A 23,488-nucleotide genomic window follows, 5' to 3' on the forward strand; every position below is an offset into this window, starting at 1 on the left:
TTATTTACATTCTGAGTGCCTCACTACAACCTAATTTTTGCTGCTTCTTCTTCTCTCTCTCTCTCTTTTAAGTACAAAAATAATACAAGCACAATGTCAAATTCATGAAAATATGTATGCTAACAAGACAACTGAGAGATCACAACACAATAAATCACGTCATGTAGATGACAATGGCAGAGACCCCCTCTGCCATTCTCATCTACATTACATTATTTATAAAAAAAAAAAAAGAAAGAAGAGCAAAGATGATGTCACAGATTTTATAATTTTATTACCCAAGGGTCCTCTAAAGAACTACTCATGCATGCTAAAATTGAGACGCCAATTTTCACAAACAGCTGTCTTCTCCCATCAACACATGGAGGTTCAGTAGAGAACTTGACGATATCCCCCAGCCCTTTGTGCGACAAGGTCTAAAAAGACTTAACTTGAACATAACGATGCCATGTGAGAAAAATAAACATCTCATCCCTCTGGAGGAAAAGTCTGTCATCTGGCAGCTTAAGACTAGCAGAAAAAAACTGAAAGTCTTCCAGAGGTATATGACCTAAGAGGTCCCGCTACTGCCCAATGCGTTACCATCCCAGTTTGGTTTCAAGACTGGTGCCAAAGGGGTGACTTTATTATAATGTGTTGCAACCTCGCCTCAATGCTTTCTTGTTTATAAATTATTCTCTTTTCAGTGCAGAGAAGCAAGGCGCCGATCCACTTACAATCCCTCAGGAATAATAAGATCCTTAAACCAATTTCCATCTGCCAGCAAGCAGCAATGAGTGTGTTGGCTTCACCGTTCAATTCTGGAAAAGGTATAATGGAGATATTCTCTTTTCATTATCACAATTATGACTGCATGGCTGGAAGGGATGGATTTCTTTGTCTCCCACTGGACGTGGACTCTCAGTCCTGCTAGCGTTCACACAGCTGCTTGGCTGAGATGGAGGGCAGCTGGAAGGTACATTTTGAGCTGCTTTTTCCTTTGACACTATTTTCTTCATATTTGTTCCAAGAAAAAATTACAGGTGTAGCTCTAAACCAAGCAAACAAAGGTTGGAGAGAAAACCGAACGTCAAAAAGAGGTCTATGGGGCATACTTTAAATAATCCTTTATCATTGAGATGGATGATACAGCAAACTGGAAAAAGAGAGAAAAAAAGAATGGGCCACTTAAAGCCTGACCAAAAACATCAAGGTCTTTGGTAAGGTATTGGTATTTTGGAAGAGAGCACCACAAGATGATTCATATCACCACCTACAACCTAACGTTTAAAAAAAAAAAAAAAGAAAGACAATTCATAATACGTGCTAAGATCTTTGGGGGTCATAACACTTTCAAAATGAACTGATTTAGAGCAAATGTACCTATCTGAAATATCTAACTTCAGTGTTGCTGGCTTGATAAGTGAACCCATAGACAATATGGCATGTCAAAGGTTATGAATGGGAGGGCATAATGGACATAAATGAAAGTGTGTGCTGTGCTTGATTGTTGTTGTATGTCAAAACACATTTTTGTCTTATACACAAGACCTTGGCTGGATTATAGAGAACGTGCATCATACAGTACTCCGCTCTCATCTATTCCAATCCATCAAGGCTAAACCGAAGCTTTATAGACTTTGATCATCTGTCTTGAGAGATCACAGAAACCAAATGCAAGATTGCTCTTGTAAATGAATCTGAACAAAAGATAAAAGGGGGGACTGTAGACAATGAATATGTTCATTATTCAGCCCCAACCACACCTCCGATCCCTGCAATCCAGAGTCAGTTTTATAGCAATAAGCTCAGCGACTGCTTTCATAAACTTTGATGGAAATCTGACCTTGCTACTTTAATGTCATCAGCGGAACCTAAATATCAGCCGCGGCTCGATTGTGTATTGATCACGGGCTTGCTCTGATATGGAAGAGCTGTGCTCGCAGGTGCGGGCTAAAGGAGACAGATTGCAAACTAATGGGTTCCACCATCAGTGGCCCATCTTCACCACAGTGCCATTTCCTTTGATTCTCATCAAAAAGGACTCCAGGAGCCTTTTGATCAGGCTTAGGTAAGGTTGCCCTTGCTTACCTCCTACTAATTGAGGGATGCTTTTTGTGCACTGTGTAGGTGTAATTAGCTAACTCTGGTTATTAATTATTGTTGTTGGTCTGAGAGCATAGGAACAGCAAACATTTTTCTATTTCCTAATTATGAGGATGGAGTATCATTTATGAATAAATGAAATCATCATCCACAGTTTGCATTTGACCCATGTTAAAATGGAAATTGATATGCTGTTCATCTTAACATGACAAATGCTAATCTAGATTCACTGTTTGCACTGTAAAAAATTGGTCTTTATTAGCCCTGAGAAAATGTGGGTTGATCCGACCATGATTTATCAAATTTCCATAGCCTTTTGTTAAATGTGAAAACCCTAGCTAATGGCTCTTTCAGATATGAAAATGATCATAATTCAGCATTAGCATTCCAAAAGAAAAACCACCGTGCTGAAGTGGGCAAAAACCAAGGCAGCAGGTCTGAGAAATGCAAAACTTGAAGTTTTAAATACAATTTAAGTTTCAAAGAGTCTTAAAAGCTTGATATTTGAAGGTTTTCTTTTTTTCTGTCAGACAGACTGACAACAATTCAGACAAAGACGGACCATATTAGAGCATTTCAAATGCTATCAGACCTAAACAGACCCACAGAGTCATATTAAAGGGGTCATATGATGCGATTTCAAATTTTCCTTTCTCTTTACAAGCAGTCTGTGAATAGATAAGATCCCTAAAGTTGCAAAGACTAAAGTCTCAACCCAAAGAGATATTCTTTATAAAAGTTAAGACTCGTTCACACCCTCATAAAACACTTTGTTTAAACATACCCTCACATGTCTACGTCAATGTGTTGGAATTGCATAACACCGCCCAAATGTTCTCAGAAAGAAAAAAGGCATAACTTTGATTCTCGCTTACTAAGTATTGAGTAGTATTGTTACTGCCGCCATGTTGTGGAGATGCTATGTGTTTCATTGTGAAAGTGAAACTGCTTCCAAAAGAGGAAATCTAAGTAGAAATCAGTGGTTAACAGTGTTTTTACAACACTGTTGCAGAACTGTTCAACCAAATATTAAGATGTGTGCAACACAATTTATGGAGGACGACTGTTTCCTGGGAGAATAGCCTATAATGGCGATGTTATGACCCTATTTAACCTCATCAGCCCAATAGGAAACCATATCAGACCTGTATCAGATTTAATTAGACCACAATAGACCACATGAGTAGACCATTAAGGAACTAATTCAGACCACAGTGATTGCTAAAGCAATCTGTTGGTTGTTGTTCATTGCTAGTATGTTGCAAAGTGACATAAACATAACAATAGTAACAATTTAGTAGTAACAAAAACATCAAGAACTGAGAAAAAGTGTTAACTGAAATATACCTAACCCTAAGTACTAAAAGTAATTTTTTAATGAAATATTCAGTGCCCATCCCACATCCCAGCACTGAGGTAATGTCAAGGCAAGGGCTAAAGGAGGGGAAATGAAGTACATCAAGTCAGATCATAGACCCATGGATGACATTTTTCTTTGCAGTGTATGAGCCCCGTAAGAAGATGTGTACACCAGCATGAATGTTAATGATATACAACTGCGATCAAAAGCTCTTGAATGTTAATTTTTCAGTAGCTTCGAAAGAATTTTGGCTATAGCTAAAGGTTAGCAAGGTAACCTGACATGGCTCCTCTTGCTAAGCGCTTATCAAGATAATGACTGAAGCTTTGGCCTTAAGCAGTGATCGTTTGACATTTACCGACTCCGTCAAATGGCTATGGCTAGTGAAAAAGATTCAAGATGAAAAAATGAATAATGTATACTGTAAGTAATCAGCATTTGAAGTACTAGCAGATCATATAAAATGAAATGATAATATAGGACTCTATAAAATATAAGAGTATTGTTGTATTTCAATAAAAACAGTAAATGAATGAATGAACTAATAAATAAATAAATAAATAAAACTCATATTACTGCTAGTTTAACTTGATGTACTAAAGTTAAACTAAAACTCTCTCTCTCTCTCTCTCTCTATATATATATACGCATACAAATAATAAAAATAAAATAAAATAACTAACAACAAAATTACTAAAATTAAAACATTAAAATACAATCAAAATGGAATTAAGGGAGATACATCAAAATATAAGTAAAAACGTTAATACTATCTCATTGATTAAAAAAAATAAAATAAAAATAGTTTTTGAACAAAGATTCAATGACTCACTTTCAAATACAATCACTTTTTTGCCACATACTGGCACAACAATCTAACCTGCAGAGAGGTTCACTGAAAAATCCCCTTAACTAATCCCCTTAACTCTGTCTTGTGTGCCTGGTTTAGTCTTTCCAAAACTGGCTAGTTGCCAGAGAAACAGCACCCTGCTAGCCCTCTTACATTTTTCATCACTCAGTATCTTCCCAGCTATCACTGTCTACTACTTCCTTCATCTCCTGCGTATTACAATGACAACCTTTGCTTGTTTCTTTCTGGTTTACTGTTTGAATTCTCAATCATTCTCAGGAGGTTTTCTTTCCTTTCACTGAAGCTCTCCACAGCTGTGCTCGATTCTCCTGCCTTTTCTCTTTCTAATGTCATTTTGAGCCTCCAATGCATGCGAACCGTCTCAATTATCCTCTGTCTGCTGTTGCTGGCATGCTTGAGTTGAGTCCATCTTATAACACTCAGAAGGTTCATGCCAAATTGGAAATCTCTGTATGCAATTAGGTCGGCCACTAAAGCATTCCTTAAATCTCCATGTCAAATGAACTTGACATGAATTTATTCCTAGCAAACTTATAGTGTAGATAACAATTAGTTTAAAAGAAATCCCATTTGGGCAAAGCTGAGCGGAAGCTTGTTCCCTCCTATAAATAGTACCTTGCAATTGAAATGAAGCTTTAGAAATATAGGGCTACATCAAAAGAGATAGTCCATTTTCTATACAAAGTGTATTGGATAAAAAAAAAAAAATAAAAAAAAAAAATTATAAAAGCAAAATATTAGTTAAGGTAATTAGTTGAATATTAGTTATGTTATGCTCATTAAACAGCAAAACCACAAACTTTTTTATAGCCCTTAAAAAAAATCTAGAATGACATGATTGCAATAGGAAACCTAGCAGAAATGGTGATCAGCACCACGGACAGCACCATGGACAGCACCCAAACACTCAGAAAGCCCTTGTTTCTACAGGATGGCAAATAAAATGATTCCCATTTCCAACCCAACCGCTCTGGGGGGTTACAGGCACCAGACTGCAGAGATTAATGGTGGTGTCTACATAGAAATAAATTGGACCCTGGCCAAAAATATATACATTTACAAAGAAAGAGAAAGGAGAAAAGGGCACTTCGTCACTGTCTCTTAGCTTGCATCCCAGGTGAAGAAGCATACTGCTATGTGTCAGAACCTGAAAGATTTAATCAAACAATTTCTCGATAGGAACCCCCTCGACGATGTTCAAATACCTATTTATTGCCAGCACTGCTGTTCCCCCCACACCCTCTTTGATGGTTTATGGCAAATCCCAGTTGCTTTAATCAGTATAACTGAGAAACCATCAATGTCATTTGTTCCTGCCATCTTAAGATCCTTTTATGTGCTAAAGATTCCCTGTGATTATGACACATGGTCCAGGGACCTATATGATGTCAGAGGAAAATGGCAGCCAGCATGAGACTAGGTACAAGAGAACAACATAGGGACAGGACATGCTGTGGTGCTCAGATAGCAGGAGAGAATGGAAAGTCTCCCAACAGCCCTTGCCTGAAACACAGAGATAGTACTTGTTCTCCTGAGGAGGACATGGACTAAAAGCATGACTGACTCTCTCATTTTGTTGCATGTATAATACATTCTCCATGTCATTAAACAAGAAGATATATTAAGGAGAAAGCGTGGGGAGGCACAGTCATAAAAAAAAAGGTTTACACATTTTGGGCAACCAGGGGGAACAGTTGGAGGAAGTTGGAGGCTGGAACTCAAAGACACTGAGATACAATGCAGATTCTTAACATATCTATGAATGCGAACACATATTGACATTTCAATTTAAGAAAGTGAGAGAAAAATAACCTCTAGTGCATCTGCTATTTATAAAACACTTATTAGGCATTAACGATCATATTATTTAACTCTTTATTTAATAATGTATTTTTACTTCTAAATAATTGAATAATTGTAATTAGATTTATATCTAAAATTCAGGTTTTAACATTAACAAAGTGCTCAATATTTATAACACATATTTAATAATACAAAATAAAATAAAATAATTAAAATTATTTTTCCCCCTAGAACTTACTAGTTCAATATCAAATGCAAGGATTCCTTTTTTAATGATTCACTCTGTTTCTACTTATATAATTTTATTATTATTTTATACACACACACACACACACACACACACACACACACACACACACACACACACACACACACACACATATATATATATCATTCCACCAACAACCACTGTGCATGTCACCTGACGTGTCCTACATTTGTGTGTATTCTAAACTATCGTGCTACAGAATTTTTTTTTAAATAAAAATCGTAATGCCAGAGGAAATAAGAGGAAATGAGGGATTTTTGCACTTCTTCCTTTCTTTGATCTAGTTCCTCTGCCTTGTACACATGCTGGAGCTGCATTTCAAATCTGCTGGGGAACAAGGCGGTGTCAGTCAGCGACCAGTCAGATGGAACCGGAGGAGACGGGTGTAAGCTGTCCCACGAGATACCCGTGCTTTGATAACCCCGCAGGAGCAGCCCTGCGTGTGTGTTGAGAATGCGTCTAATCTCTTTCACCATGTGTGTGTTAAATGATCCATACAAATGGTGTGATTGTGAACATGTGCATTTGTGTTAGTCCTTAAGTGCACTAAGAGGATGTTTAGGTTTTTTTTTTTTGCGTTTGGGCAATGAACTTGCTGAAAAACTCCAGAGCTGTATCTGAAAAATCTTCATTCTTAAGACATAGGCCACTCAGATTAAATGCACTCCAAGTCAGAAGATTTTAAACTTTTGATGCCAAGGACCCCAAAATATGAATCATCATGTATCATGATAAAGATAAAATATTGTTTCTAAACTTAAATCATTGGCTTTCATATCATTTCAGTACAAATGCTACAGCATAACACTAGACTGCAAAATACTACACAGAAACAAAATATTATAGCTAAAGAAAAATAGTAAGTACTTATAAATATATACTTTGCATTATGTTGACAACATATTTATTTCTAATGACCAGACAGACAGAAAAAAAAAAAAAAAAACAGAAAGTTGTTGTCTCTGATGCTCACCAAAGCTGCATTTATTTGATCAAAAGTACAATAAAAACTGATATAGTGAAATATTATTACAATTTAATGTTTTTTTTTTTTTTAAGTTTTATATTTCATTATATTTACAAATGTAATTTATTACAGTGATGGTAAAGCTGAATTTTCAGTAGCCATTATTCCAGTCTTCAGTGTCACATGATTGTTAAAAAAAATGATTCTAATATGCTGATTTCATGCTTAAGTTACATTTGTTGTTGTTGTTGTCATTATTATTATATTTTTTTGAAGAAACAAAAGGTTGCTCTGCTTAATATATTTTTAAAGATTATTTGATTAATGGCAAGTACAAATGAGCAGTATTTCTTTGAAATATATATATATATATATATATATATATATATATATATATATATATATATATATATTTCAACATTGTAAAAGTATTTACTGTCACTTTTGATCAATCTAAAATATCCTTGCTGTATAAAGGTATTAAAGAAAACGGTCTTTCAAAAAACAAAAAAAACAAAAAACGGCCCCCTACGGAGCCCAGCACATGACATGCAAGAAAAAAATTGTAGGCTAAATCATGTGCTCGATTTACTAGTTCATTCCCTCAATGTACTAAAACATGTTCATGATTACTATTGCGTTCCCTCGATTTACTTTTTAGTTCACTCGATTTATAAATTGTGGGCACCATTTATTAATTCGTCCCCTTGATTTGCTAAATCATGTGCACAATTTAGCCATTCGAGTGATCGCAATAGTAATTGTGTGCACATTTTAGTACATTGAGGGAACGAATTAGTGAAACTTTTCAAAATGTTTTGTTTATTTCTTTTTAAAAAAAAGAGTGCTATCAACTGAATAAAAGTATCACAATTAATCATATGATTGCCAACCAGTCTTTAGAAATCTGAATCAAACAATTATATGGAATCTATTAAATGGATTTACATACCTTGATTTAACACTTTAACTGGCCTAATAAAAAAAACTTCATTCATGTATATACAGTATATTCATGTATATACAGTATTTATCAAATAAATTGAATGCAACAAATATTGATAAATGATTATTAAAAAGTGATTCCTATTGATTAATCAGTATACGATTGTAGCAATTAATTTACCCCAAATTCAAAATGATAGAACTTACCTACTTTGAAGTAAAAGAAAAGTCAGACAGAGAGCACCTAGTATCAAATGAAATCACATTGCTGGTCTTGGTGTGGAGTGGTGCTGATGGATGTGGCTTTCATCTACACATGGACACAAACTCCCACAAACACAACCATACGGAGGAGGTGGCTGCGATTGACATTACAAAAGCTATGAATGCATCCCTCTACACATACTCAGCCACTCTCAAGGTCATTCCCTCAGCTGGGCCATCAATCAAAGCAATGCCTCTGCCACAGCCACTGCAATCCCACTGTTGTGCATGCCCACCACTAAAGTGGATACTGGCAAGCCTTCTGCAGTGAGTGGTGAGCCGGGGACATCCAAGCCGGAGTGCTACAAACAGAGATTTGAATTTGAATATATCAGAGAAGTAAAAACAAACTGGCGTCAGACTGCACAAGGCTTGCAGACTCACCTTGTTCAGACCTGGCTGTGGTAAGTGCACACTAGCAGCTTTCTGCATGGCAGCTACTCTGCAGGAATTAATCCTGTCTGACCCGCATCTGCACGTATAAGTAGCCTGGCAATGTAAGCTAATCATTCCAGCACACTGCACTGAAATGTCTCTGCTGAAGTCAAAAGCATGAAAATAGGAGCGGGAGAAACATTCTGTATAGTATAGAAGCATCATATCATGATGGAAGTGAGACAGCAGCCAAGGCAACAGCAAAAGCCGACAGAGAGAAATAGTGATAGATAAAAAAAAAAAAAAAAAAAAAAGTTGTGAGAGATCCTACCGGTGGTTGTCAACTTTTTTTATGCGAAGATCCAATTCCCCTACAACACATAAGTCTACAATATGTTTTTGGTATTTATTTTGTAATTAAGACAAAGCTGCTTGTATTCAAATTTTTTATTTTTTCTTTATTTTTTTATTACAACAGAATCAGGGAGTGTTGACATTAAATTAATTAAACTATTTATTTTATATAATGAGCGAAAATATATAAAATATATAATTTCAGTTTAGATCTTGATTTTATGCTTAAATATCTTTATTTAGATTAACAAATAATTGTAATATATTAATGATTATTTATTCATTTAAATACTTTTTACCTGGTTAAGAACAAATGTTCTATTCATTCTATGAATAAATAAATGTATCAAACTAAATAAAAAACATAGGCAACAAAAAACAGCAAATTAAACCAAAGGTGTCAATAGATTCTGTAATTTAATGTGAATAATTTGTGAGTAATGTCATATTCGTGTAATAAATATTTAGCATGCATTCAATTTGGTTTTAATTAAAGTATTTAATAAAATTATTTATTTCCCTCAAACTGTATAAAAAACTGAAAATACAAACTGAATGCAAATGATGAAAGGAAAGCAATTCTGCAATAATAATAATAATAATAATAATAATAATAATAAAAGAAACAAAGATGCTTTCAAAATGTTTGCATAAAAGGTGCTTTGAGCTTTGATAAAAATACCACCATGCATTGAGCTCAAATGAATCTACTTTTGTTAAAAATCTAAATTTAATGTTACACAATTATACACAATTATGTCAACTTCAGTTAATGTGCTTATATATATATATATATATATATATATATATATATATATAAAGAAAAAATGTACTGCAGTTGATTTTTAGTACTGGTATACCACAGAGACCTAGTCTGCATGTGCACAAAATCCTTGAATGGATTCTGTCGAGGAACAATAACATGCTGCCACCACAATGGCTGACAAAGCCTCTCTGTGGGTTTAGAAAAACATACGGTATAACGCCACACTAATGACATACAAAGACACACATACACACGCCTTCTTACCCACACCAACCACATTCAGATTCTGACTAAGTGGGATTCACATCAAAGTCTTCCCGAGAGTCAGGACAGATGTTAACCTGACACAGACTCACAACATATGCAGTCTTGTGGCGCAGCTCTGCATGGGGCGTCACAGCACTGCTCTGACTGTTCTATAAATAAAGCAAACCTGCACACACCCTGCCACTCAAACAACCAGAGTCAGCTGCTCTTCAATTATTAACTGCAAATCCCTGCTATCACATTACTTTGATGTCATCTTTAGGTAATGTGGATCAGATAGGACATATTAATCAGATAATAACCTCATATTATTCAGATTGGACAAACAGCCAAGGAACAATAATGTGCAAATAACACATACTTTGCAGCATTTTGAATGCTCCTTAGGAGGATACTTGAGTTTCATTTACTAATCCTTATGCCTTTTTTAACCCAAATGATGTTCCATATTCCATGAAGCATAAAAGGAGATATCGAAGAATGCTTGACTTTTAGTGTACACACAAAAACACTGAGGCATTTTTTCAAAATATATTTATGTGTTCCACAGAAGAAAGTTGAAAATCAAAGCTGAATTTTCAGCAGCCATTACTCCAGATTTCAATGTCCCATAATCCTTCAGAAAACATTATATGCTGATTTGCTGCTCAATCATCAGTGTATTTTTTGCACTAAAACATTAAGCAGCAAATACTTTTCTTCCACATTGATAACACTGTGATGGATGTATGAATGTACGATTAGATTAATTATGGAAGAAGACCTCAGATAACCTCTTGTACTCATATTCTCTCATACAGAAAAAGGAAAAGGGGTATCATTGATGCTCAAGGCATGTCATCCTTTGTGTTATTATATCCTGCAGGAGCTGGCAGCCCTTCAGCTTTGTAATTGTTATTGATGGTGTGGCAATGCTACCAGTTTTTTTTTTCATTCTTTTTCTCTCTATATATTTTTTTTGTCTGCACATCAAGAAGCCTGTACTCCACCACGTTCCCCAACAAGGTCATCCCTCCAATCCATTGCATTAACAGCGGGTGACAAGCATCCTGTAAATGGAACAGAACTCTTTGAAGTCACTTCCTCAAAGCGACGTGTTACACGTCACCTCAAAACATATAACAGAGTTTTTTTTTTTTTTTTTTTGTAGTTACTTGTAGTACAACCAATACAAATTATTTAAAGGGATAATTCACACACACACACACACACACACACACACACACACACACACATTCTGCCATCATTTACTTATCTCAGTCCAAACATGTTTGGCGCAAAAGGTGAAATTTTGAGGAATCTGTTTCCTTGCACTCACAAAGAATTGGGATTGTGATTTTTAAGCTTCAAAAAGGACAAACACACACACACACACACACACACACACAAATAAAATAGATAAAAAAAATAAATAAAAAAAACATAAAAATAACAATGCTTGAAATCTATGACCTGTGATTTAGATTGCAAGTCATTCAATAGTTGTGTGCAAAGAACGGACCTAAACTGAAGTCATTATTCACTAATAATCTTCCCCTCTAGCGAGCAGTTAAAGTAAAAACAAAATGTACAATTCTGACAAAGTCATTTACTCACCCTCAAGATATTCCAAACCTGAGAGGTTTCTGTCCCACCATTGAAATCTGTTCATATAAAGCAATCATATTTCTTTGGAAGACTTGGATTAAACCTCTCAGTTCATATATGAATTCATTTCACAGTGCATTTGTGACCCTGAACCACAAAACCTTTTAACAGTCTTAAGTTTCAATATTTTGAAATTGAGATTTATACATCATGTGAAAGCTGAATATATAAGTTTCCATTGATATGTGGTTTATTAAGATCAAAGAGTATTTGGCCCGAGATACAACTATTTGAAAATCTGAAATCTGTGGGTGCAATCAAAACACTGAGAAAATCACCTTTGAAATTGTCAAAATGAATTCTAAGCAATGCATATTTCTAAACAAAAGTTAAGTTTTGATATATTTACAGAAGGAAATTGACTAAATATCTTAATGGAACATGATCTTTACTTAATATCCTAATGATTTTCGGCTTAAAATTAAAATCTATAATTTTGACCCATACAATGATTTTTGGCTATTGCTAAAAATATTCCCCAGCGACTTAAGACTAGTTTTGTGGTCCAGGGTCACATTTATGTTTTGGTTATCTAGACTTTCAATGGAGTGACAGAAACCTCTCAGGATTCATTAAAAAAATATTTTCATTTCTGTTTTGAAGTTAAATCAGAGTCTTAAGGGTTTGGAACAAAATAACAGTGAGTATATAAGAACAGAACTTTCATTTTTGGGTGTACTTCCCCTCTCTGAAACTACATCTCTTCTCTGATGATGTGTGTACCGGTGCAAAAGTGAGACAATAATACAGTTAGTTCTAAGTAGCCAATTCAGGCTAGTTTTGTGAACCAGAGTTACTGATTCATTAAAAAGATCTACCTCAAAACAACAATTCATTCATGAAATTGACAGTGCTACTTATCTTAATAAGCAGATGTCAACACTTACAGGTATATACAGTACAAGCATTTTCAGTAATAACTTACATTTCTATCTATTAAATCACACAAACCTATCATATTGCTTTAGAAATTGGGAATACAATAATATGGACCTCCTTTTTGAATCTTTAAAGGCCTTCTGCTCACAATTCTTGATCACTTTTCTTTTTCTATAAAAAAAATGAAAGTTATACTGACTTAGGAACAGCATGTGACTAAATAAAAATAGAAATAAAAATCTTCTTGGGTTCAACTATTCCGTTAAGAGAAACAAGCCAAATCCAGCACAAACATACGCACACAGCTCCAACTCCCTCCCAGCGATTAAAATGTCAGAGCAGAGGCAAAGCCAAGCTGCTGCTGGAATTTTGAAACTACACTGACTTCCATTTTTAAGACCTGAGCTAAGGGGATGGAGAGTCTATGAACGCATGGCGCAAACTCTTTGATGCAACTGCACAGAAATAATCTCACATGAATGTGACACTCATTTTAGAAGACTTCCGCTGAGGCCCTGCAGAACTTGCAGTCAGGGCTCTTCAAGTATAATCCACAGCGTAGTCTGGAGAGTGTTGCTGAACATGGAAAGAGAAGCGGTGGATGCAAAATGACTTGTGCACACGGAGTACTGCAGTTTCTCTTAGGGTAGGGGGAGAAAAGTCAAGATTCGAGAGCTAAATTATGTGGGAAGTTATAGTATGTCCTGCCAGATCTTGCCAGGATGGTAATGAGATGGGATAAAGTATCAGAAAAATTTTATAACCTGTCCAGCTGTCAAGCATTTCCTACAGCACAAATGTAAGCTGACTGGAGCAGAACCAGCTTGCATACTTACTTTACATAGTTGGCACACACAATTATTTTATTTTTATAAATAATAATAATAATAATAATAATAATAATAATAATAAAACAAGCAAAGAAAATAAATTATATATATATATATATATATATATATATATATATATATATATATATATATATATATATATATATCTTGAAATATATTGCAATTTTATAGATATATACTTAGGGTATTACATATAGTATATATAGTACTACATAATGTATTTAATGAAGTTGCATAGACGAAGTCACATTTAGATTTTTTTTTTATATTATACTGTATATATATATATATATATATATATATATATATATATATATATATATATATATATATATATATATATATATATATATAATAAATACATATATCTTTAATATAATATAAAAAACATATACAATATAAATACAATATAATAAAAATCACGGGTTATACTTTATTTTAAGGTGTCCTTGTAATTATACATTTAAGGACTGAGTAATATTAATTAACTACAATACATGTACTTACTATATGGTTAGGGTTAGGAGTAGGGTTTGACTCGACTATTTTGACTTGACTATTATAATAGTAAGTACATGTTACGTGTAACAAGGACACCTTAAAATAAAGTGTTACCAAATCAAGATATGATTTTGTCCATGCAACTTTAATCTTTATTTTAAAATTATGACTACTATGTATACATGTCACACAGCTGTTGTAAAACATACACAAACACGACGATGAAGGCAAAAGGCAGTCTAATAAATCCACAGGTAAATAATCTTCATAAAGAGAACAGCTACTGTACAACATATCCAACTCAGATGAGACCTGAAAGCAATGAACAGAATCAGAGCAAGTTAAAGGGATAGTTCACCAAATTTTTTTTATTTTTTCATGATTTACTTCCAAACATGTATGAATATCTTTCTTATGTTGCACATAAAATAAGTTATTTTGAAGAATGCTGGTAATCAAACAGTTGATGGTCCCCATTGACTTCATAATATTTTTCCCTACTGTGGAGGTCAATGGGGACCAACAATTGTTTGGTTTTTCCATATATCTTCTTTTGTTTATAGCATAATAAATAAACTTATACAAGTTTGGAACCACATGATGGCGAGTAAATTATGACAAAATTTTCATTTTGGGGTGAATTAGGGCTACTGAGTGATACTGTGACAACATGACACATGACACTTTTTTTTTCTTTATTTATTTTTGAGGCAAAAATGGTATTCCATAACTTCTCTTATTTTGTGTAATGTTTTCATAAAGTTTTGCAGAATGTTTTTACTCAGTCTAGAAGTCATTACTGAGTCGCAATAAATATTACTAACCACAATGCGGCAAATTAATTTAATCTTAATTTAATCTCCCTCTTATCCAACCAAAACAACCTTATGATGAATAGTATTGCAATAACCAAATGACACAGTCTCAGTCATTACATACATAATTAAGCTTAGTTAGGAACCATTTAGAGTCACACTGTTAATTTGAGTCCAATTAAACTACAAAAGAGACAACACTAGTTTCCACCAAAGCAAGTTTGTTGATGTTTACTGATGGATTGGCCATAGTAGAACAAGGCACAAGACGAGGTGCTGAAAGGCCAGAAAAGAGCAGAGCACAGCAGAAGGAGAGCTGAGAAACCAGAGCACCATGGAAAAGCGTTACCCTAAAGGTCCGTGACTGGTTGGCACTTATCTTCAATGGGCTCGGCTGCTTTTATCAGCAGGTGCACTCTGAGGTGTTGGCTCGGCCCACTCCAACAGATGGAGAATGATGGATACAGTGTGGAGGAGAAAGGCGACATCCTCCCCTACCCACAAGTCCCAGCGAGGAGGCTCGTGCGGAGAACAGAAGTACAAGTCTGGGTTAGAAGTAGGTCACGGAAGTACTACGAGGCTAGTGAAGAAGTTGTTTTCATGCTAATGAGAGCAGCTGAACTGGGGACAAAAGGAAGACCAGACAGTCTGTACAAAAAACACATAAGTACTTGCTCTTGGGACCTTCGAATGTTTAACAATGCACTGACTGTTTCTTTAGTCTAATTATAACACATCAGGTGGGCTGGGAGTTAGAGACCTCCTGTAGAACTTATAGGGAAATGCATCAGCTTTTGCTTGCTAGTGTATTTATTCATTTTTGCTCTGGGGCATTAAATGTGTGTCTCATCCATATAGAGTATAAGTTAATAAACAACGTGATCTCATTACTAATCGGAGGTATTTGTATGTGAAGTGTTTTTTTTCCCCCCGCACATTTTTCACACGTTTGCATAAACACTAATGTACAGCACATCTAAATATTGGCAGCATCTAAAGCAAGCAGTTTTTTTGGTACAGCTTCTATATACAATGTATATATAAATTATATTCCAAATCTAAACATATTTAATTAGAATGAATATTGTCACTGTTAATATTATTATTTGCATCTATTTGCTCATCATGAGTTGTATAATGCAAAGAAGTGGCAAAAAATATGTGTACAATAGTAAAAAAAATAAATACTATAAAAATAACATACAAATGTACATATATATATAAAAGCTTTTTTTACATGCTGTCAGTATATCTACTTACATTTTATCTTATTTTTAATAATAATAATAAAAATAATAATAATAATAAAAATCTGAGATATAAGGTAAATAAACGAAGACAATTAAAGTGCATACTGTACAATGCAGCATTTTTTTTTTTACTTAATTTATTTATTTTCTGTTTCTAAGCGACAGACGTCAGTCCTGATATCACAAGTATATCAGACTGGCTGGCTTCTGTCACACCTCTTTGCCAAGATCCTTGTCATGTTTGACAAGATCGATTAAGTATCTCGTCACGTAGCGTCTCAGTTTTTTTGGAGGTCAAATGATTCTCTTAACCACCTGGTAATCTGCAACAGGCAGCTTTTCAAATTGGCGAAGTCAGACAAGTAAAGATTTTCAATTGAACTCTGCATCTCATTTTGTGCCCTGAGGGCAAACAATCTTTATTAGATGGCAGCAATTAGCATGCACATGTTTAATTAATTCTGTAAGAAGCTTTTGTGTCGGCACAACACCTCAAATCTGGAGGACTGAGACGGCTTTGTCTGAAATCTCAAGGACTGTGCAAGAATGTCAAGCCACATGCTAGCTAAACCTGAAAGATTTATAGTCACAAAGGATTTGAACTTGTCAAAATGTGGCAGTTAAACAGCTCGTCACAATCGGATCTGCTGAAAGACACATTTTCTGATACTTATGTCAAGAGACAGCAGCTGCAGCAAATCTAAGAAATTGGTGGCACATTTGAGATGTAAACATGTTGGGAACAATTATCTGCAGATAATATATGCAATTATTATGTCTGTCCTATAAACCTATAGTTCTTAATTAAATTATGTTTCTTTTTCAGGTCCAATTCATCTGAAACACTTAGATGTAGATGACTTTAGCATCTGGTACAGTGCTAATTGCCTGCGTAAGAAAAAACATATATAGAAAGAAAGTCCCTTGAGGTATTTTTGTTTCCAATATTTTCTAGCAACTAATGAGCTCATTTATAATTACAAATGTGAAAGACGAGATTTACATGACACGAACATTGTCATTTTGTCTTTGTTTCAGCTCAGACATCACACAACTGAGTCTGGAAATAACAAAGGTGCAGTCGATAAGACAAGAACTTGGCTATTAAGATGAGAGCAAGGCATTTTAATGGTCAAGCTTTGACGGTGTTCTTTAAAACGGGAAGCCGACTAATGGATTAAAAGCCAAGAACTCTGGAGAAATCATCGATCTGAAAAATAAAGGAGGCTGCGTTGACAGTTTTTATTATTCTTTTCTTCTTCTTCTTCGCTCTGAAAGTGTGTTTAAGACATACCTCAGTAGACGCTCAGATGAGAGACTTGATTATTGACAGGACTGGTCTTTACCACGCTCGAAGATTAGATGCTCTTTATCACCTGCGGATTCAATTAAAAGTAAACAACTGATCCTTTGTGCTGCGAAGATGTATGAGACGGATGCTCCCAGTCCCACCTGCTGTCTGAGTTTGCCGGTTCCAGACATGGCAGATTTATATTTTCCGTGCGATAAAAAATAAAGGGATCATCAAGGATAGATAGAGTAGAGTAAATAACTTTTAGTGCTTGAGTGGTGCTGCTGGGGTTCATCTCAAGATCGTTTAATCCATCTTTATCAATCAATCAAGGTCTGGCTGGTTAGAATGGCCCCTGCTGGTAGATGTTGTAATTACTTTGGTCGAATAATTAAGGACTTGTCAAACCTTCCAAAAATAAATAAATTAATTAATAATGTCAGCTATAATTTCATGTATACATACCCTTTATATGTGTGAAAAATGTTAAGCTATTTGGCATTTATGATCTTACTGTACTAGCAAAATGAAAACATAAAATTATATTTTGTAAATTAACCTATTTACTGTAGTTAACATGTTGACATTGGAAAAACTTTGAGGATGGTAATATTTTTAAAAAAAGTCTCTCACTGTATGCTTAACAAGGATACATTTATTAGATTTAAAAGAATAAATAAATAAATAAATAAACTTTTCTGCCCATCCTATCATACATATCCTGTGATGGCAAAGCTGATTTTTCAGCAGCCAATATTCCAGCCTTTAGTGTCACATAATCCTTCAGAAATCATGCAGGTGGAAACTGTGATACATTTTTGTAGGATGCTTTGATAGAAAGAATCATAGATCAAAAAGAAAACATTTACTAGTGAAGAATAGTAATCTTCACATTAGATATGGCATAACACTACATTTACATTTAATCATTTAGCAGACGCTTTTATCCAAAGCGACTTACAAATGAGAACAACAGAAGCAGACAGGTCAACGAGAGAACAACAACAGTATACAAGTGCCATGACAAGTCTCAGTTAGTCTAGTACCGAACGCATAGCCAGGATGTTATTTTATTATTATTATTTTTTTTTTTTTTAATGAATTTAGTGTAGTCCTGCTGAATTAAAGCATTAATTTCCTAATAAATAACTACAACATAGAGAATGTTATTGAAAATGGTACTGGTTTTGTAAAAAAAAAGAAAAAAAAAGAAACACATTATATATCTTGACTGTAATAAATGCAACTATGCAGCCGTCTAGCAACAGTGAGAAATTATATCAACCATCAACCTACTATACACAATCCTTCATTTTAACAATGTCATCATATATCAAAAAAATACACATGACCATTATCGATCATCATCAGAGCACTACCACATTCCCAAATAATCCGTTCCTCTAAACACTTTAGCTGCAGATGGCGGGTTGCACGGAGGGTTATTGAACATCTTCTGATTAATTCACTGTTCATTACGATAAAGTATGAGAGACAGTCTGTTGTCACTCAAAATAAAGTGACAGGAGACCAAAGAGGTCAGCAGAAGCACTCATAATAAAGCAGCAGCTCCCCCATTACCACTGGGAAATGATCTTCACAAATAAGCCTGAAGTTAGACGCCAGTATAAATTAATACAATTAATTTCAAACTGAAAATATGCTTGGAGGAGGCATGCATGTTAGGCCAGTGGTGGATAGTCATTAGCAAGGATATTAAATAGTCCAGGCAAACAGGAACAAATCTAATTGAAAAGGAAATGCAATTTGGTGGGCAAAAAACGCAATGACTTCCTGGGACCTTTGGCAATGGCGCAGATCTTCCTGATTAAGTGAATGTGCTCACAAACATCCGTAAATTCATTACATGTAGTGCAGAGAAAAGAAAAATCCTACTTCATCCTATATTGAAAAGATTAGGTTTAGAAGGGTGGGAAAGAATCACTCGAGGCTTTTGCTTTAAACTGCATCCTGTTTCACTACTTGTCAGCACTACGCAATAATCTTATGACACCCTCATGAAAATGAAGACTTATAAAATAAATCAATCAGCATCTTGTGGATTCCCGGGTTCAGAAGTCATTTCAGAAACATTTTCTATGGGTGGTTTCTGGGATGCATAAAATACTGTCATCATTTCTGTTGAATTAGGCCCATTTAAATGGGTGGAAGTATAAGTATAAAAAAAAACAAAAAAAAACAGCTAGCTACATGTATATCCCTTAATCATAGAATCATATACATATATTAGTTTTGGGTGGATGGATGGATGGATAAATGGATGAATGGATGAAAGAATGAATGAATGAATGAATGAATTAATTAATTAATATTACCTAGATTTCTAAACTACTAGAGTAAAGGGACTGAGATTCATCCCACTGAATCAAATATTTTGAATCAATAAAAAAAGATTCATTCAGTTTGAATCACTGATTCATTCAGACAGTGTAGAAGGGTGCATATTTTTGAGCAATAATGATTGTTTAAAAGACAGATTCATACCAAAAAATGTCAAAACACTATGACAGCACTAATTCAATATACAGATTTTCATAAAAACATACATACAGCAGCTAAAATCTAACTTCCCATTTTCTTTCTTTCTTTCTTTCTTTCTTTCTTTCTTTTTGTGAAAACTGGAAGCGGTGCTTGCAATCAACAAAAATCTGGAATCGAAATCTAACAGCCTACTGGCAAAGAAGTTTTTCAACAACATTACATGAAAATTCTGTTATGAATGAAGAAACATAAACCCGAGGGCTGCAGGGAATGCAAAACACATGCTCAGATATCTCTTTTAGTTGAGAATACATTTTTAATAAAGCTAGCATGCCCCATTAATAATAAATCACACTTAAATATTCATATACTGAATGAAAACCTTTACGTTGAGGTCTCTGAGGTCCTTTAGATGTACAAGAGGTTCTCCTCTAGGAGAGAAGCAGTGAAGTACAGTGATTTGGCTGAGCTCAAGAGACCTTCTCGAGGTTGCCAGAATCCGTGTAGATGTTGAAAGATACAGTCTACCTGTGCCGGCCCCCATGAGAACGATAGCTCCAGGCATGTGTTTACAAGAGCAGGAGTAGAACTGCTGACTTCCTCTAGGAGAAGCTAGTTTCCCTGGTGACAGAGTAGTGTCTTTGAAATCAACATGCTCTACACCCACACCGCCCTTAGATAACTGTCTATTTGTCACGGTCTGAAAAGAATGATTTCAGAATCCTTCAGGAAACATTCAGAAGTTATTTTCACTGTTTGTGCAAGTTTTTCTCCTTCCGTCATCTGTTTTTAAACATACTCAACATTTCCCATCTGAATGCAAGAGGTAGAAGGAGATACCTGGAGAGAATCATGCAATCAGTGGTGGTGCATGCTGCAAGAAGGCAAGACTATCTGGATCCATTTGTTGTGTGCAGCAGGATAAAAGAGTGAATGGAAAGTAATCCCAAAACACACTCTCACTAGTCGACAGGAACTGTTCACTATGTACCAGCAGAGCTAAAGTAATGATGCAACATGAAAGAAAGAAAAAAAAAAGAAAGAAAGAAATGAAAAAAGTGATAATACTAATTATTGTTATTCATAGGGTTCTTATCCAGTTCATTTGAATTATTCTTAATATTTTTGGCCCCACAAAACAAATTACAGGAGCCTTTAAAAAAAATTTCTCTATCAATTGTTTGGAAGACTGCCTACAATTTAGCATGCTTTTGCCACGACCTTTATTTACGTTTTAAAGTTAAGCGCGTCAAAAAATGACGGTATCACGTTGCGTCTGTCTTCATGAAATGACGTATAACGTCATTACCAGTCAAAACGCACGTTTATTTAAATGCAATTATGTGGGCTTTTTACACCAATCTCACAGTATTTCCTACATATTTTACTAGGTGGTTAATTCGTTCGAATGACCACACCTAACCCTACCCCTAAACCTAACCCTCACAGAAATCATGCTAAATTATGATTTATTGTGCATATACATTTTCGTTCACGTCCGTCCCCTGGGATTGAACCCATGACACCATGATTACATATAAAGGTACAACGCAATAATCTACCAACTGAGCTACACAAAACGCAAATCAGAGTGTAAATATAATTAATAAGAAAATGACCTTTTGCCGATAGGGGCGCAATTGTAGTATACGCTCTGATGGGTCTTATTTCTGGGATTTGGACAAACGACCTATAGGAGCGTATTGGTTGGAGGACAGGTGAGGACAGGGCCAGAATGTGTAAAAAACTGGTCACAGTAGTGAATACTGCATCCACAGCCTCTATAGAAACATTCCCATTCATATCTCGTCTATCGCTAATATTATTGCCATTGACATACAACTACACCTCCTCAACCCCCAGCCTCTTGAATCACTGAGATCATTACCAGTCATTCCAGGAACTCTGCTCTGCATGAAAGTTTATTCAACCTAGCATTTCTGGGACAGACTGCTTGATGAGGCTCTACACACTCAACTGATGTCCATGTTATGAAACATCTGATAAAGTAAACATGCCGGAAGCCCTAAACATGTACTTCATATCTCCAGCTGAATTTCTGCTTGATTTTGAAAATCTCCTGATTTTAGAGAAATAAAAAAATAATAATAATACAAACACCACATTATTATGAGTTATGAGCACTCCAATTGTTTGCAATGCAACCTGACAGGTTGGTTTAACAATGTGCCCCAACCAGGCATGACACGACAAGCTTCAAGTGGAGAGTAATATGTCTGTCCATACCAAGGACAAAAATGCTGCATAACATGACAATATAATAGAAATTCAAAAACAGAAAATGATATGGCTATGTAGAGTGTAATTCTGAACCAAGTAGACTCTGAACCAAGTAGACCAAGTAGTGGGCGAGGCTAATCAGTGTGACGCTACAGAAAAAGGTACATACATAGGTTCATATATGCGTATATAATGTATATTTAATAAAACATACCAAAGACCTGATTTATTTTCACTGAAAGTAAAGATTGCTTTCTTTAGGTTAACATTACATTCTCTGTTCAATCTGAGATATGAAGGACAGTGACTCTACTTCAATCTTTTATAAGCATATATTAAAGGAAGAAGGAAAATAAACTCCTTAATAAAACCATGGTTAAAAGCCTCCATAACAGTCATGAGTGCATTTCACCATGACTTTGAGAGAATCAAATCTCTTTACAGAGTTGCTTTCAACAATATTTTAAAGTACATGTATGTCAAGAAGATTCTCAGAAAGAAAAAAAAAAACACCTTTATAAAACTGCACATATCTGAAGCTATTAATGACACCATACTTTTTTTTTTTTTTTTTTTTTGCAAAAGAAAATCGAATTACTTTCCCAAATTTCCAAGTAGCATTTTTTAAATAAACTAGCTAGTTTAAATCCCTTTTTATTAAGCCAAATGTGACTTCCTATGTACTAACAATCACTTTTACTTAATGAGAACTTCTTAGAGCCCACAGCTTTCTGACAAAAGAAGTTTGACATTGCAGTAGTGAGACACTATTCCCTGCACAGTTTGATCCCCCCCAAAAAAATGATTCAAATGGAAGGGGAGGCAACCAGACAGAGACACTGAAACAACAGTAAATTATGCTTTAGGCTGACGCAGCTTCTTCAAGTGACTCAGATCACACAATGAAACACGCACAAGAACAAGACCACCCTCATCTATCTCCCTCCGACTGACTCACTCCCAAAGCTAATGTGTATTGCGTATGAAAGCATTTCAACATATTTATCCAGCTGCCCAACACTTATAAGTTAAAAACCCAACTCTGGTGTACAATAATATGCAAAATGATGCATTTTATAAAGGCATGTTATGCACCGACAATTTCATGTAACTTTATATTCACAGAGCAAAGTCTGTTAGTTTATTTATTTAGAATTTAATAAATAAATAAATACATCCTTAGCCT

General features: G+C 34.9%; 1 protein-coding gene across 1 annotated transcript in view; it reads right to left on the reverse strand.

Annotated features, from left to right (window-relative positions):
• Positions 1-23,488, reverse strand: part of LOC113075593 (CUB and sushi domain-containing protein 3-like) — a gene marked incomplete at its 3' end in the record, with an annotated part of 82,979 nt that overhangs the window by 8,896 nt on the left and 50,595 nt on the right. The window lies entirely within an intron of this gene.

Source organism: Carassius auratus, unplaced genomic scaffold, assembly GCF_003368295.1.
Source record: "Carassius auratus strain Wakin unplaced genomic scaffold, ASM336829v1 scaf_tig00017217, whole genome shotgun sequence".
Taxonomy (NCBI): Eukaryota; Metazoa; Chordata; class Actinopteri; order Cypriniformes; family Cyprinidae; genus Carassius; species Carassius auratus.